The following is a 14746-nucleotide window of genomic DNA, read 5'->3' on the forward strand; positions in this document are numbered from 1 at the left end:
TAAATAAAATTAGTTCCTTAAACAAAAGGAAAAAAAATCCTAGGTTGCCCATATGTGCGATTGCGAAGGTGATCTTCGTGGACTCATTATACAATCACCTTTATACAATCGCCTACTCGACTTGCTTGTTCTATATCTATAATAAAAGGATATCATATTTTTAAAAATTTTAAAATATCTATAATAGCTGCTAGTAACCTGGTTCACGAGGATCTTCTGACTAAATAGTTGCTCGCCATGATTCAAGAATTGAATGGTCTCCTGTGATTACAAACATGAACAGATCTGCTGCTTTAAGATTGGAGATGGACAATCTAGGAATCATGTCATCTGCAAGAGTGTTAAGCTAGGGTTACCTTTGTCCATTGATTGATGGTGAAGGACTGAAGAAAGGGAAACGAGTTTGGATTTGCAGGTGTTCCTCCAACAGAAAATGTTTTTTAATTTATGACGATTCGATTGAAAGAGAAATAGCGTTTACAGAATGCTTTTACAAAAACATAAAATAACAGTAATATTAATTTTACATATAATAAAGTATTATTTATTTTAATTTCCTCATACAAATATTAATACCTAAATTGTCCCTAAAATTTTTTAAATACAAAAATTCTAAAATTAAGTACAAAAAATTCAAAAATGAGTATAATTTTTTTTAAAGTCAGTACTTTATATTAAAAATCAAGTATATTTTTTATCAAAATTGTCCTTCTTATTTTTTAAGTATAAAAAGTCTAAAAATAAATATAATTCATATTAAATTCAGCACTTTATATTATAATTAGGTACTCTATACTATGATCGAGTATATTTTCTATCGAAATTAACCCTCATATTTTTCGATATAAATAGTCTAAAAATAAATATAATTCTTATTAAATTCAACACATTAAACTAAAATCGAGTATATTTTGAAGTAAAAAAAGAATCGTACTTAATTTAATAGAAAATATACTAAATTCTAAATTAATATACTCAATTTAAGAAAATTTATACTGAATTTTAGACTTTTTGTACCTAAAAATATCATGGACAATTAAATAAAGATGTTTGGCTGAGAGTGAAAATAAAAATTTTCAATGGATGAAGACTGCATGCAAAGATTTATTTACCAATAGAGATTGTATGCAAAATTACTCATAAAATAATCTAAAAACCGTACAGACCGACACCCAAGTTTAGGCGAAATAAAGAACATTAATCATCAACAGCGTGATTCATTTTCTGAAGAGGCAGAACAACAATAATGTCCTGTTTTTTCCACACCTACATTGATCGCATAAATTACGCAAATTGTTATCTTATTGAAAACCAGAACGCTACTCGCTGACACAAGGTAACATAATAGAGGCCGCCGCCGCCTGCCTTAGAAATCAATCGGACATTTCGGACTTACTCCCATAGTCGTCCTCATCCTCGTCCGAGTTCAAGTCCTCATCTTCATCTTCATCTTCATCAACACAATCGTCGTCATCCTCTCCGTCATCAGCCTCTTCGTCGTCATCCTCCATATCGCTTGGGACCATGTCGCGGCGATTGGCGTAGCCACGGCAGGGATGGTAGATCGGATTGAGGAGTGTCAGCTGGCGGTGGCGGTCGGAGGCGGCGAGGGGCCGGGAGAAACTCGTGGCGACGAAGGAGGCAGCACGGGAGAGGATCGGCGGCCTGTTAACCGCTTCTGCAACGAGCCGACGAAGGGCAGATGATGACGCCGACGCCACTCGCTGCATCCTTGAGCGAGAATCGACGATGGCAGAGGACCAGAGACGGCTGGGGTTTAGTTAGGGTTTTTCTGAGTGACTTTTATGGAATTATATAGCATAGAACGAACGTTCTGGAAGGTCACTGTTTGCGATAAGGCTGTATAATTTGGTCAAACCGCAATTCGGTCTAACTTGGTCCGATTAAACCGTGCGTGTAATAATTAATCAATCCATTACCGCCTACGAAGAAGCAAACTGTGTAAAATAAAAAATTACGGCGTTAATTTGTTAATCTCTCATGGAGAAATCAAAAATAACTACAATTAAATGGTTTGATTCAAATTGAATTAAAAATTTTAATTTCAACTTCGATTTAGTTGAGTTTGAATAAAAAATTTAAAATAAAAAAAAAGTAATAATACATTATGAAGTAGCGATGATAATGACCTCCATATTTAACCCTATCTATTGTATTTATCCTTATAGTCATTTTCATATTTACTGAGTATTTAATTTTTATCCTCATTTTTATATATTCATGAGGATCAGATATTCATACTTTGTTTATCATCTTATTACTATCCACAATTCTCTCTTCTTTTTTTTTTAACAAAAATAAATAAATTATTTCAATGTACTCATCTACTCTTCCTCGTCTCGGCTCCGTTGATTGGGTGAGAATTTTTCATGGAAAAGAAAATGAGATACATATTGATGACCAGATAAAGAGATAAATTAAATTTTTTTTTTGAGAGGAAAGTGGGATAAAATTTGTTCTTATATATCGCGTATCCGGTAGGATAAAAATAGGATTTTACCACACACTTCTATATCTAAATTTGAAAATACCCATACATGATTATCCGATTACTATAATTTGATCTAAAAATTTCCTTTGTACCCGTCCTCATTCGGATAGTACAGTTATTATTAGAAGTTTAAGATTATTTAGACAGTGATAGTACAGTTATTACGAGTTAAATTGGTTTAGGGTTGAGGTATTAGAGATCAGCAGATTACAATATTAAGATTAGACAAGGTTAGTTCGTTTCTATTGTGATATTATATATTTTATAATATTATAAAGTTATTGATAGGTCGAGTTCGGTTTTGTCTACTACGCTACTTCACAAACTAACAAGTTTGTCTATTTTACAATCAGAAACCAAATCAGTAAACACAAGTTTCAGTTTTGTTCAATTTGATTCAGATAGATTTAAACATGTCCAACCTGCAAATGAATATGATCGAGTGAGTTTCAAATCGAATTTAATTTAAAGTGTTATTATATATTTGGTTTTATTATTTTAAGGTGTTTAATATTTTGAATTTTGAATTCGAAACGATTTTTTTATGTTGTTATCTAAACTAAAAAAGAAAAATAATATGAACTTAAAATACGATTTTTTTATGCTAGTGTATAAAATACATACAATACTAATTAAATAATAATATTTACATGCTCTGTATATTATTAAATATCAACTTCATTTAATCACAATATAATTAATTTTAAAAAAAGTGGTGTAGTTATAAATTCACTCTTCCATTGTTCTACATGGATTTGCTAATTCATTCCCAAATAAAATAAATATTTTAAAAATTAATTTTTAAATGTGCATAAACTTTATTTTGAATTTACCAAATAGATGACAAAAAAAAAAAAAACAATCGACTTTCAAAATTAGTCGGGTGCACAACTGAATTTATTTATTTTTTAAATTTGTTGATTCATCTGAATAATTCAAATGAGAACATATGGATAAAATGATACCCTCTTATTCATCCGCATGGTAAAAATTCTCCCACCAACTACTATATAATCTGTAATGATTTGGTACTTGTCCTTTCGAATGAGTCTAGTGACTAACGTATGAGGTATTGTCATCATGAGATCTGGGATTCGAATCTTGATAAAGTTAAATGCCTCCTTTATGTGGTAGTCACTATTTCAAAAACTAGTAATCGTCCATAATTTATCACATCCGTATTCATCTTTTCTATATTCCGGGATTATTTTTCCACTAGAACCGTCTTATTATTACAACATAGCACCGGGGCCTTAAAAAAAAAACACGTTACCTCTTATATATGCAACTTGTCAATACGTGTTATGTACAAATTTTAAAATAAATATTTTTTTATATAATTTTATATTAGATAAGTACCTTCATTTTATAAAATTATACATTTTTATTTAATTTAATCAAATATATATGAATGTGTAATTGCATAATATATTTTTTTTGCTTTTATTTAATTTAAATAAGTAATTTCATTTAACCTGTAAATTTAGATTAAATATTTTTATTTAAATAATAAAACATGTTCGTTTGATTAAAATATATATCTCTATTTGGTTCCATCAAATATTATTATTTAATTCAAAAATATAACCGTGCAGCTTTATTTTGTTTATAATATTTATATTAAATTGAATTTTTTTTTAGATATATAGCTAACATATTACGTATATAGAATAGATGAGAGCCTTCACGCTGGATACCACCCCAAAGAAAAAAAGCCTTCACTGGCGCATCTTAGTTCGTTTCGATAACTCCTGTTCAGAAAAAAGCCCGGGCAACAGCCGTCTGATACTAACAATAAAAATAACAATCACTCAACGGATGGTAAGTCCAATTAACCAAAAAAGACCCAAATCCTAGTCATAACCAACAGAATACCAACACTACGCCCAAATATGCGAGTTTTGTCAACACTCACTGAGTTCCATAAACTCCCGATCACCACAATTATGTATCAAAAGTTAGTAGTAAATTCTAGAAAAGGCCCAAACCCTGAAAATTTTTAATCATTCGGCTAAGTTTTGTTATGAAGACAAGAAAAACTTCAACTTTGCTATTATTATTGGTGCCAGAAAATCTCTCTCACACGCACACCCCTGTATATATAATGCACCATGAGAACAGGAGTAAAATTCGGATTGACGGGGACGTTGGGACGAGCATATTCGTCTTTTGCCACCATGTATATATAATGCACGGTGAATGTATTTCACCAAGATAATACCTTTTTTCCAACCTCTGAGAACAGAAAACATGCTCATCGTTCCTCATTGTGGAAGATTCCATGTTTGTAAACTTCAAAAGTACTCTATATTGACAGCATCATTCTCTGTATGACCAAAAAGAAAACTAGATAGGTAAGAGAATAATGAAAAGCTAACCATTATATCATGTGCATTAGGTACAAAAAAAACTCACGTAGCAACACATATACAGCTGTATTGCAGTCTAGCACAAAGGAAGAGAGACGGGAGCCTGAAACCTGAAAATTATATTACCCACTTCAGTTCAAATGCCTGAGTGAAGGGAGCATGAATGCTAAAATCATTTCTGAAAATCACCCTTATCCGAACAAGTAAATACAACCGTAAACAAGCAGCGAAGAATGCCAGCTTGATGAATCCACAAGGTACTTTGTTACACTATATCCCTTCGGACCAGTAAAACAGATAGGATAGGTCTATTCGCAGATTAACTGAACATAATGATTTCACATATCAAATTTGAAGGGGAAAGTAAAATGCTAGATAAGAAGTGTCAATTTTGGAACACACAATCAACCATGTCTCATGAAGACAATTTAGCAACAGATGTAGCTGTAGTCACCTTAACACGAATACAAAATGTATTCTGATATCCAGAAAGGTGAATTGAGCAAAACATTGCAGCCACCTTTAGCAGCATATGTTATCTTGATGTTGGATTGGAGCATTGAATGTACACCTGAAGAGCACATAAAGAACATACACTTAACCTGAAAAGTCCTATACCATCCAGAGGGAATCTGAGCCTGCAGATACACACGACAGGTTATACCAGTTACTTGGCTGAAGCATTGTGCTGTAGTGTTGGAAGCCAATTACTGGAGGACCCAGCACGTGAAATGTCAGTTGGCCCTGATTGTATGGAATTCAAGACATGTTTCTTTGAGGGGCCAGGGAAAGCAAATGATGTGGAAGGTACTTGTTTTCCAGAACTCATTCCAGCCCTCTGCAAAGGAACATAAATAAATCAAGAAACATGTGGCACAATACAAGTGAACTACTTAAATATGCAATTAAAATGTACAATGAAAGGGTCGGGTTGTTGCTAAGACTGATTGTGTCATTTTTGGTCAAAGATAAATGAAAATTTGATGGCACTTACCAACTTATCAAGACGATCAACATCAGAACTCATATTCTTCTCAGCTAAATGCTTAAATTGCATTTGAACTGCTGGCGAGCAGAATTACTTGGTCCCAAATGCTCTGTATCTTCAACACTGGGAAAGTTGCTTGAACTGGCAACTGGAATGTGATTTGAAATTATCATTTATGCAATAAAGATGTGCTTTAGGTAAACTAGCAGTAGTTAGTATATTTCTAAATTTATTGGTAAACATGTTATCTAGTATCAATTTACAGCCAACACAGTGGCACCGGGCATCTTGAATCATTAGAGTTCATACAAATTTGAACTAGAAATTTTCAATATAAACCTGAAGGCAGTATAAAAAAAAAAAACCTTGTTTGTCAGCATCCATTGGAATTGCTCGACTAGTCCTTCCACCAGAGACCGGCTGCCATTTCAAGAAAAAAAAAATCTCATCAACATCAACATGTAAGTTGAACTTCTGAAAGCAAGGTTTTTCAACATAGCTAGTGAAAGAAGAAAAAAATAAATCAATGAGCCCCGTAGATCCATGATCAAAGAAGATCAGTGATCACCATACCTCCTAATAAAGTAAAATAAAAGACAGATACTCGCATTTCAAGTTCTATGCAATATGCAGCTAGTCAAGAGATAAAACATAGAATGTGAAAGACTAAACAGCTACTAAACCAGTTTTGTATTGAATTTGGAAACATAAGCATACTAACAGAGGATCGAGGTTGAGATCTTGTCGTTTGGGCTTGCTGATATTTCATAATTGTCCAATCAAAGATGTAATCAAACTCATAGCCTGCCATAGTTGATTGAAACATGTCAGAAAGATTTGAACAAAGAAAAATATAGCAAGTATCATTACATAATAATATCCATAAGAACATCAACTGACGCACTCGTAAAATTAATCCTCAAAATACAATGTTTTTCCAACTATGAGTTCTCAAAAAATTATGATTTACCATACAATACCTTCACGAGTGAACAAGTCACGAAAGAGGCGCTTCAGGAATCCGTAATCAGGCCGTTGTTCAAAGGTCAAAGAATGACAATAGTGGAAGTATGAAGCGAATTCTACAGGGTGGGATTTGCATAAAACCTATCAGAAGACAGAAGTAATCTAACATTTGCAAATATTTCATAGTTTGAAAAGATCACAATATACGAGTTACTGGATACATACTTCAATAGGAGTTGAAAGTTTCTTCTCACATATCTTGTCATACTTCTTCTTCTTTGTGGCAGCTTTTAGTCCTTGCCATGGAAGACTTCAAAGAAAAACAAAAAAATTAGATTATTCTCGTTAAATCTGAGTATTCCAAAACTCATTATTTGAATAAACATTTTAGACATATTAAGACTGCAATAAACCAGATGTGAGGAATTGTCACTATTTTATGTTTAAAATGACCAAACTAATTTCTTTTTAGAATTTCATGAAAACAAATATGATATTTTTGGAGTTGATATTTTGGAAGTCAGTTATTTTCATCAGAAACTGGAATAAATGTCAATTTTACCACAATATACAAAACTTCTCATTTTAATTTTCAGAATGGTGGCATTTCAACACCATTCGTAACTATTGATGAACATAAATCTGCAAAATTCATTTTCCTAATTAAAGCATACCTCCCTCTGAGAAAATAGATGAGAACATAACCAAGTGACTCCAAATCATCGCGACAGCTTTGCTCTGGTAATTGACTGATTGGGGTAAGTTATTATGGCACCTAACTAAAATTTAACACTGCTTGGATCAACCACCACTTACCAATGCCAAGATGAGTATTGCAACTAGCATAACGAGCAGTTCCAGTCAAGTTTTTATTTTCTCTGAGAAATAAAGTAATAAGGATGATCAGTAATCATAACAAATGCAGATAATGACATTTTTGAAGTCAAAGGTAAAAGTACTATTAGGTCTCTATGTTTGGTGATTACAAACATCCAGTTGTGGATTTAACTCTCTAATTTTGAGTTGATGCCACACTTTTATCAAGGATAAAGAATGTACAAATTTATTTCTTCTTGTTTACAACAACTTGAATAAGAAAACTTTACCAAACTTCACAGTTGCATTACTCTCTGAACTCATCATCAAACAAAATTGAGAAAATTAAAATAAACACATTCATGGATCACACACCTGTATGGGATATGACGATTGGTATTAGAATCCCTATATCGTTTTGCAAGCCCAAAGTCAATGATATACACCTGGAAAAAAAACATATCCAAACAGATACTATCTCAGGAGGAAAAGGAAGGGAAACAAAACTCAGGGTTGTTTAAGCAACCACAAGACTGATGAGAGGCTCTTTGAATTACTACCTGATTGGCCTTCCGTCCAAGACCCATTAGGAAGTTATCAGGTTTGATGTCTCTGTGCAGAAAACCTTTTGAATGCACATACTCTATTCTCGTAATCTGTTGAATATCAAAGCAAGAGTGATCAAGTTTTTTGAAACTCAAATGAGTTTAAAACACATTATAAATAGGAATTTGATGCAAAAAATATGACCTAAAACAAAGAAATGCCACTTCTACATGTTTCACTAAAAGGGAGTCACAAAACTATGGCAATATGCTTGGCGATAAATACAAGTAATAACCTGGCTTGGTTCAAGATGGTGCAAACATTATCAATATAGATCAGGCATACAAGAATACTCAGTGGTTTTAGATAATAAAAACAAAACCTTGTTTTAGGGAATTAATCCTGCTCATAAAGTAATAGTTATAATAACTATGAATGCATAGAATCTAACCATAAAAACAGACAATTTTAAAGGATTATGCAATACTTGCCATGGAGAATAAATCCCTAACAGACATGCAAATAAGTCACAACATACAGAACAGTCAAAAGAAAAGGGCATGAATAGTTTGACTGAGTTTTCAAAGGGTATGGTTGGATCACATATAAGTATAGTGATTGCAGTTCTCTGGTATGGAATCAGGAATTTGGAATTCACTAAATAAAACTCTTCAAGAAAATCAAGAAGTTATTTTATCGAATTGTAAGGCTCCTTATAATGGTATAATTATTTCTATATTTCTTGTCTGTATCAGTTAAGTTGAATCCTAGAATAAGTTACATTAGTTCATCCATTCACTTGCCAAAGACAATCTTGTCTGAATGTTGCTTTATTGCTTCAATCAGTGGACACATCCACCTATATTGTAAGCATGTACAACCAGTCCAACAATGCAACTCTTCTCGTCAAGGCAACATTTCAATTTTTGCCTGATGAATTAATATAATTAAAAAAATAGCTTTTCATTATATAGATAATAATTATTTAAAAAATATATTAGGATATCATGGATAGTTGAGGAATTGGTGTATCACAGGTCGTGCACGACACGATCAGTTTGCAGCCATAGCAAGATGAGCACAATACTAAATCTTCATAGGTCGGTGTCGTGTCTTCACAGGTCGGTGTCATGTCTTACCTGCCTTGGCATGTCTACTATCAAATTGCATAAATCCAAGTATAATCACATAGATTAAGTTCCCAATGTTTTCCCAAATTGTGCAAAGTTGAAATGAGAAGGTTTAAATCCATCCTCTGGGAAATTGTTCTTAAATAATACGTTAAATTTGCAATTACCATTTGATCTGCAAGCATCAGAACTGTCTTTAATGAGAATCTGCGGCCACAATAGACAAACAAATCTTCAAGGCTTGGACCAAGCAAGTCGAGAACAAGAACATTTTCCTCCCCATCAGCACCACACCATTTTATGTTTGGGATACCACCTACATGAATGATTGAGCAATTAACTTGGGAGTTGAGAAAGGGGAGAAATGTAAGACAAATGACTTAGATGATATACTTCCTCCCTGAAGAATATTATACAGTTTGGCCTCGTAAAGCAACTGTGGGTGCTTAGTCTTGATGTTTTCCTGCAATCATGTATAAAAGAAAAAAAATCAAGAATATAACCAACACAACTTAAACTGGGCAGCGCGACGTCTATTGAAACCCCATCTATCTGAACAAAGCACAAAGTAGAAAAACCTTCCATCTTAAACACGAAAGAAATTCAGATAGTCGATCATGAAAATAACCACTTTCCCGAAGGTCAATAGGGCATGCCGGATAATGCATCGGTTTAGGGTTGGGGCAGAGTGGAAGTCTTTCGAAAGAAATCACAACAGTTTCATGAAGAAGAAAAGGGCAAATTATCCTCGATCGTATACAACAAAAGGCAGCGAAAATCGGATAACCACACAACAACCGCATCACGGTGGTTCGGAGAACTTACGATCTTAACCGCAACGATCTCGAAGGTGTCAACGTGCGTCGCTGCAAGACTCGGGATCGGATCATTAGAAACAACGAAAAAGGAAAACAAACGAATAGAGCACATAAGAAAGATCTCATCTCACCGAGAAAGATCTCTCCGAAGGATCCGCTCCCAATCTTGCGCCCTAGCATGTACTTCGCGCCGACGATCCGATCCATGGCCTACTCGTCCTACGATCGTGACAGAAGATCGTCAAATGCCTCGAGATGGCCAGCAACGGTAAGTAGTCAGGCGACGGCGGAGAACCCGCTGGGGAATTTCGGGTAATTTAAAGGCTCGTTTGTTATTCGAATCGTAGAGAGGCGATCGGCCACTCGACCGAAGCGAACCGGGCCATAAGACAAGATTTATACCGTAAATCTTCCAATTTGAATCCGGCTCATCGTCGATTTCATCGAGTTTAGCGAAACATCATCAATTCGGCGATATAACAAAGGCAGTGGGGTAAGCTTGTGAGTTTAGAAGAAACAATACAAAAACCTTGTTTATATAAGCGAAGGCATCTCGCCAAGAAAATAAGTGACTAAGATTTAGGAGTATGGAAATAGGAAATTGAAATGATTCTTTTGTTTGTTGTTTTTTTTTGTTGTATTTAGTTAATGAGAATGGGAATGAAATATTATCTGATCTTCAGGTTCGGTCGACTGATTATGTTGTGATACCATATTTGCAAGCCTGATCTATTTTCTATCTTTACCTGTTCGATCGATCGAACCTCTGTTTGATCGACTAATAAAATGGCCTGATCGATGGACTGAACCTCTTGTTCAGTGGACCAAACACTTGGTCAAATGAAGAATTCTGAGTTCTGCACGTGTGACCGCTGATAGAGTCTGATTCCGAGTTCTGAGTTAAAAGAGTTAGTTCGATATAACAATAATATTCCTACAAACAGAGTTAGCACAGTATAAAATAATGCATGAGTAAGAGAAGACAGTAAGATCTATCTTGATCTCAACTTGGAAACCTCTTGGTTTCTTTAGTTGAATCAGCGACCTAGGATTTGTCCAGTTCTGGGACACGACCTTCCCGTCACTTCACTCCAGTTGCTTATCTCAACCTATTTGCCAAACATCAGATCTTCTAGACTTGTTTAGACTTCAGCTCAGCATTGGATCGACTCACCAAGGCTTTCCCTCGATATCAGGTCCTCCAGACCTATCGAATCCAACTGTCAGGTGTCAAGTCCTCAATCCACCTGAACTTCCTACCTAGCTTCCACGATGATCCTGTATGAAATCTGCGAAGATGAGCACTAGTTCTGATGAATGACGATGACCTTCGATGAAGATGAACTCCGAAGATCCGAAGAAACTCCTCAACACTCCTACACACAATGAGACAAGCTAACAAAGCATTAGTGACTTAAGACTGGGGTAGGGATCCCTGGCTAGGCCCTTCAAAGCTCAAGTTAGTTCCTCTTACCGATGGAAGAAGAAGAAGAAGAAGAAGAATAGCAACTGAAGTGAAACAGAGTCTAGATGCTAGAACTTGCGTACCTCGCCAACGGAGAGGATCCCGCTTTTTATACTACCTCACGTGACCTCCGTAGTCGTGAAGTGCCCCTGGTTTGTTAAGGTTTATTAGGAGATGAAGTCATCTTCTATACTTCGTGCAATAATCCTTTAGGGAATATTTTCTATACCCCAGATGTATCCGTTTTGTCGTTTATGATTTGTATTTATAATAGGGGATACGTCATTGTAATTGAAGAAGCTTCTAGAAGATATTTCCCGTTAAATATTCTGTTAAGCATGTTTCCTGTTGAATATATCTCGATCGGTCGTTCAAGTCGGTCGTATATATTATTCAGAATGTTTCTTGTTGAATATGTCTCGGTCGATCGTTCAAACCGGTCGTATATACTGTTCAGAATGCTTCCTGTTGTATATGTCCAGGCCGATCGTTCAAGCCGGTCGTATATACTGTTCAGAATGCTTCTTGTTAAATATGTCTCGGCCGATCGTTCAGGCCGACTGTATATATTATTAAGAATGTTTCTTGTTAAATATGTCTCGGCCGATCGTTCAGGTCAGCCGTATATAATATTTAGAAACCACTTGTTGGATATGTCTTGACCAGTCGCTAAGGCTGGTTGTATATTAAGCATACCTTTTGTTGAGCATGTTTCGTTCAGGAGTATATTATTATAAGGCTAAATGACTTTATACTCGGGCGGGATTTACCCGACCGAGTCTATATGAGCGTGTGGGCGCTCTCTCGGCATGCAGTCAGCCAGTAATATGTTGAGAGTTATATACAAGGCTAAATGCATTTATGCTCGGGCGAACTTTGCCCGTCCGAGTATATATGAGCGCGTGGGTGCTCACTCGGCCTATAGTCAGTCGGTAATATGCTGGAAATTGTATATAAGGCAAAATACCTTTATGCTCGGGCGGGCTTTGCACGTTCGAGCATATATGAGCACGTGGGTGCTCGCTCAGCCTACGGTCGACCGGTAATATGCTGAGAGTTATATATAAGGCTAAATGCTTTTATGCTCAGGCGGGATTTGCCCGTCTAAGCATATATGAGCACGTGGGTGCTCGCTCGGCCTGCGGTTGACCGGTAATATGCTGGAAATTATATATAAGGTAAAATATCTTTATGCTCGGGCGAGCTTTGCCTGTTCGAGCATATATAAGCACGTGGGTGCTCGCTCGGCTTGAGGTCGACCGATAATATGCTAGAAATTATATATAAGGTAAAATTCCTTTATGCTCAGGTGGACTTTGCCCGTTCGATCATATATGAGCACGTGGGTGCTCGCTCGGCCTGCGGTCGGCCGATAATATGTTGAGAGTTATATATAAGGCTAAATGCCTTTATACTCGGGCGGGCTTTGCCCATCCGAGCATATATGAGCACGTGAGTACTCGCTCGGTCTGCGGTCGACCGGTAACATGCTGGAAATTATATATAAGGCAAAATACCTTTATTCTCAGGCAAGTTTTGCCCGTCTGAGCATATATGAGCACGTGGGTGCTCGCTCGGCCTGCGGTCGGCCGGTAATATGTTGGAAATTATATATAATTAAGGCAAAATACATTTATGTTAGGGCAAACTTTGCCCGTCCGAGCATATATGAGCGTGTGGGTGCTTGTTCGGCCTGCGGTCGACAGATAATATACTGAAATTATATATAATGCAAAATACCTTTATACTCGGGCGAACTTTGCCCGTCTGAGCATATATGAGCACGTGGGTGCTCGCTCGATCTGCGGTTTACCGGTAATATGCTGGAAATTATATATAAGGCAAAATACCTTTATGCTCGGGCGGGCTTTGCCTGTCCAAGCATATATGAGCACGGGGGTGCTCGTTAGACCTACGGTCGGTTAGTAATATGCTGAAAATAATATATAAGGTCGAATGTCTTTATACTCGGGCAGGCTTTGCAGCCCCGCCGAGCATATACGAGCATGTAGGTGTTCGCTCGGCCTTTATTCGACTGACTATATGCTCTTCCTATCTCTCTTGACCTAAACACCTCCTTCACTCACTCGCCCAATCTATCATAACCCATATCACACGATTTGCTAAGAGTTTTCTGCCTAGCCACGACTAGAGTTTTCCTGGTTAAGCAAATATCCCACACACTCAATCAATTTATCAGATCACAACAAGACTTAACTTAAACCTTTAGCAACATCAAAACTTAGGTTCGATTCTGGTGCTCCCTGCACCAACAATATTCACCTCCACAATCAGTACGCAAGGCTTTAACCTCATGTCCTAATTGATTCTCAACTTCATTCAAGTAATGAATGAAGCAATCTAATGTTTCAGATTTATAAGAAATCAAATACACATGACTAAATCATGTGAAGTCATCAATAAATGTAATGAAATATGAACTTCCATTTCTAGCCTTCATATTCATTGGACCATAAATATCTAAATGAATTAATTGCAATGGTGATTCAACTCTAATAGTTTTACCAAATAATTTCCTAATTGCTTTTCCAGCAAGACAATGCTTATACACAGACAAGTTAATCTTAGCATGAGTGTCTATCAGACCCTCTGTAGCTAATCTATTCATGTGTTCGTGTCCTATATGTTCTAGTCTAGAATGTCAAACTTCATCATTAATATCAGTATCACTAGTAAAAGTAATGTTTGAAAAATAACCATTATTTCCATAATTATTATTTGGTTATATATCAAGAACCATAAAACCATTTGTTACATAATTATTTTCAATTAACACAGAGTTAATCCGAAGTTCTACACAACGACTATAAAAGTTTATACAATAACCTAAATTAAGAAGACTAGTAACGAAAACTAGATTTAGTCAAATCTCAGGAGCATACAGGACATCATGTAGAAACAAAGTAAGTCCATCATGTAGGTTACGTTTGCAAGTGTCAATTCCTTTAACTTTAATCCTTGCGTTATTTCCCACATATATCTATTTGTTGTCAGTCGGTACCAGACGGTAGTCCACATATGTAGCTCAATCATGAGCTACATGATTTGTTACTCCTGAATCTATAATCCAAAAAGGATAAGAATCAGTTAACAACACTGAACTTGCAAGATAATG

The 14746-nt window shown here is 35.7% G+C and overlaps 1 pseudogene; it reads right to left on the reverse strand.

The window, feature by feature from the left end:
• Positions 1-4481: 4481 nt before the first annotated feature.
• On the reverse strand, positions 4482-10521 carry LOC122020205 (annotated as a pseudogene).
• Positions 10522-14746: the final 4225 nt, after the last annotated feature.

This window comes from Zingiber officinale, chromosome 1A, assembly GCF_018446385.1.
Source record: "Zingiber officinale cultivar Zhangliang chromosome 1A, Zo_v1.1, whole genome shotgun sequence".
Lineage (NCBI taxonomy): Eukaryota > Viridiplantae > Streptophyta > Magnoliopsida > Zingiberales > Zingiberaceae > Zingiber > Zingiber officinale.